Raw genomic sequence first — 4551 nt, forward strand, 5'->3', positions numbered from 1 at the left:
TAGTACTGTTTTGATAACCATAGTTGGTGTCTTTCTTCATAGGAATCACATGGAATATTATCTACAGTAATACCTTTTGTTTCACACAAAATGTGGCTATATTCTATAAGAAAAATTCTATAATGCTCTTTAATGAAATTGTGTTGATAAATTCTTGATACTCACAAAAATTCCTAAGAAATTCATCAATTAAGTCTTGATTATCTTGAAAGAACGTATAATATGGGAAAAATGTCATAAAAAAACGATGAAAACTCTCTGTTTGTTTATTTTTTACTTTCTTTTCAATATCTTTCGTAATTATATTAAATATGTAATCCCTTATTTTTTTCGTTTTTTTGTGTGTACACGTGTGCAGTTTTCGTTCTTTCTGCAAAAGACTCTACAAGTTCTTTTAATTCTGTTTCATTTAAAGACGGTATCAACTGTTGTTGAGAATAAACCGGCAATTCACTGAATTCATCTTTGTTGCACTGTTTTAATGCTAGAAACTGAAGAGAGCTTGGTGAGTTCATGTTGTTTATTTAGTAGAAAAGTTTTTTATTAAAGTACAGTATGTTTTTAGTAAAAATGTTTTAAATTGATTAAATTTTATTAAGATTTCGAAGATTTTTCCTTTATTCGTAGCAGATTTGACAACATTTTACAAAGCACAGCTTAAGAAAGTAGAAGCAAACAGCTGTAGATTTGGTTAATTTTTCATTCCACAGAGTAGATAGTAATGTACCGATCGCTTTTGGAGACGAACGACTGTAGATTCGGTTAATTTTTCATTGAGATTTGCTGTGTTATTTCTCAGCTTCCTTTATGGTACATTGAACAGTATTTTACATTGCTTTTCGGTCGGCTCCGAAAGTGCGCCAGGAACCCCATATTACTATCTACTTATATATATATATATATATATATATTATATATATATATATATATATATATATATATATATATATATATAGAGTAATACCAATACCATCGTGTTAACAGCAAATAAAGTAGATTCGGAGTGTAGCAAGTGTATAGTGTGTAGGCAAGGAATAGCAAACATAATGCCGTTGATGTGATAACACACAGTAAGAGAACGAAGGCTCCAGACGTGTACACGGCAAGCAGTTGCAGTGTCGCTGTTCATACTAATCTACAGCCTTTCTAATCTACGAAACTTATCTTGTTCCTCAGATAACAGGGCAGGATCTGCTATCTAAAGGATCTGTCTATATTTATTTAAAGTTAAATTATCTGTTTCGCATAAAACCATTTATGAAAGTTTGTTATTGAGTTTTGTATCGGTTGTATCAGAGATTTAATTACTGAAAGATTAATATATTGGTTTGATAGTCAGTTTTGTGAGAAAAAGATGTTGATAAAGGTTTCAAGATTAAATTTTGTTGGATTTTTCATAGCAGATTTTGCCTTTTTGAAAAGTGGCATATTTATAGCTAAAGAATTTTTTAAATGTTTATTTTCGTTTTCTAAAGTATAAAGAGTATTAATCAGTAAAAGTATAATCATGGCAATTTTATTAGTTATTACGATCCGTCAAGTAAATTTAATGCGTTCGTCTTATACTTTCATTCTACTAGGCTTTGCTCTGTTAGAAACTCCTTGCTTGTGACTATTTTAGTAGTCAAATTACTTTGTTACTTTGTTGTTTTTTGTTTGCCTTGTTATGTTGTAGAAATGTTATGTGAGGGTAGTTATATAAAAGAAATATCTGGCAGATTCTAAAACATGAGGAAAATCATAGGAATGAAAAAAATATAGAGGCAAGTCTCACTAGTTTACAGGTTGCATCGCTACTAACATGGTATCAGGAGTAAAACTGGAAAAAATACAAGTATCGCTGGCTCTGGGGTTGCACCACCACTAAAATGGTACTGGGAGTAAAGCTGGAAAACATAGAAGTCTCGCTGGCTCTGAGGCTGCACCACTGCTAACGTGGTACCAGGAGTACAACTGAAAACATTAGAAGTCTGGTTACCGTTAAAATTGTATCAGGAGTGAAGCTGAAAATTTTATAAATAACGCAACGTATTTTAGTAAATTCGAATGCTTGAAAGAGCATTGTACAGGATTCTATACAGTGCTGATAATTTTGACATCTTTATATTTATCTAAGGAATCAGCGAAATTATACGTAATAGGCTGAGCGTCAGCGAAGCTTACCATTATTGGGGTGGAAAATTCTTATATCTATCTGTTGTTCTGCTTTCACGATATCTCTAAAACAACTGGTCTGTAGAGCTGAAATTGTGCATGAAACCTAATTTTCATATTAAAAAAAACTGAGTTTGATGATGGTACATGCCATTCTATGGGATCTGGTTGAGCGTTAGTAAATATGTTTATACAACGCGAAAATAGTAACTAGATTACATAAATGTGTAAACAAACTGAGTATGATCATTTGAGGTATTAACATATAATGATTTTATTCATAGGGCAAAATATTAAAAATGTTTTGCTTAATGTTAATAGTTGTTGACAAGATTTGATTTCAGCTCACTGTTTCGTTATAGAATCTTCCCTAGGTTAACTGAACATAAGGACGTGCTATACCTGCCCTCTTTGACAGGAGAGGTTGGTGCAGAGCTGGTCTCACCTAATTTTAAGGTGACATGACTGATATAGTGCCCGCTATCCCTCCTCATGGTTATCAACAGGAGGCGGACCCTATCCACAACCGTACCTATACTGAATATATTTCGGAAGTGCAAAGGCCCTCTTTGGGCAAAGTGCAATAAAGGATGTTTCAACTTCACGCCCTATGAGAAAAAAAACAAAAAAAGTTAATATTTTGTATAATTACGAAAATTTGAGACATATTTATGGTTAAGGTTAAAAAGTTAAAGAAACATAAAGAATTAAATCTAAACTATTTTTAAAATTTTAATCTTCTGCTATAAACGTGTATAGAATATTTTATTTATTGCAATATCAACATGTTTTTATTCAATGCATACAATTACAAGCTAAAATTTGTCGCTATGAGTTTAAGAGAGAAGGAATATTATTTGAAACTCACATAATATTGACACAATATAGAATCATGTTGACATTATATGATATTTTTTGTCGCATTATTGTTACTGCCCATGGCGGTTCTTCCTCGGTTTTCTGGTAGTTTGCATGTTTAATCGAGCAAGCACTGGCCTTGGTGTTAACAGAACCTTGTTTAGTTAAATCTGTGTAATAAATTAATCTTATAACATAGTTGTTACTACACGGATCACCGGAAATATTGACTTTAAATCTTGATTAAACATGGTCACTTTTTTAAACGCCCGGTCATGAATGGTAATTTAATAACAAATTTTACGTGTGGAGTAAGTTTATGCTCTAAAAAAGTATAACTTTAATTATCTTGTACTAAACTTTGATCTTAATCGGAACTTAAGATTCCGAGTTATGATAATTCAAAGTTGAAATATTTATAATTTGTTTTATTTGTCTAAACGCAGAACTGAACAATCCAATTTGTAATATAACTCCCGTTGTTGTAGCTCTAGTTTTTGTTCTGTGATTAACGATCAAACTCAGGTCTCTATACTGCTTTATCCTTGAGGAAAGCAATTTGGTCAGAGACTGAAAAAACCACGCGTTAACTACGCAAAATTGTAAAGGTAAATTGCAAGAAAGATTATAATTATCAACATAGAATAACAAATTTCAAATTGAATTAAAAAAATATTTTAAATTAATGCTTTTATCAGGCTTATAAACAGTATCCCTGAGGAACAAAAATTGAAATAAAGCCAAATATATGCAAATCTTTACTAAAGCAACACTTGAAGTCTTTGGCTTTTTACTCTATCAGCGAATCCATCGTTATTGGGAATCTTAGTACTTTAAGCACTTTTACTATCACGGGGAGGACCCTACGTTGTGTTAATACAATCTATTTTAATGTTCTAATGTGTGGAGGTTGAGTGAGTACCTATTTTAGAACACCTTTATAAATAAGTTTTATGACTTTTGCAGTAGAATTTTATTAGTTTTTAACGCAAGAAACTGTATTGTATCCAAAATAAATTAATCATCAAAAGTATTTAGGTAAGTACTGTAATATATTTAAAGGGACAGGAAGACATCTAAAAAGACAAAATAGTGGTTTGTATCAAGAAGTATTTTCTTACAGCTTTCAACTTAGCTTTCAATTGGTTTCAAGATTCATCGACACATTAGTCCCACAGTAATGGCGAAGCTAATGGATTGGAACTTCTGAGTTCGCTAAGTCAACTGAGAGCCTCCGGGTTAAAACTCAATTTACTACAGTAGGCTGAGCTCATATTAATTTGCCTTGATCAAACTACTTTTATTATACTGCAAATATTACGATCATACGTTCAAACTAAAATATATTATTTAATAAATATTTTTATTACAAATAATTTATATAAAGGTTGTTTAACTATTGCTCTGATTTAGGTTTTGGTGGACTCATTTTTGTAACTATTCGATTTAAAACGTATTACAGATCTTGTCAAAAAGTCGTCGAAATGGATAATTTGATAAAATTTATCTGTTATTCACTTCAGATTTTAAATAATTCCA

This window comes from Homalodisca vitripennis, chromosome 7 (assembly GCF_021130785.1).
Source record: "Homalodisca vitripennis isolate AUS2020 chromosome 7, UT_GWSS_2.1, whole genome shotgun sequence".
In the NCBI taxonomy this organism is placed as follows: domain Eukaryota; kingdom Metazoa; phylum Arthropoda; class Insecta; order Hemiptera; family Cicadellidae; genus Homalodisca; species Homalodisca vitripennis.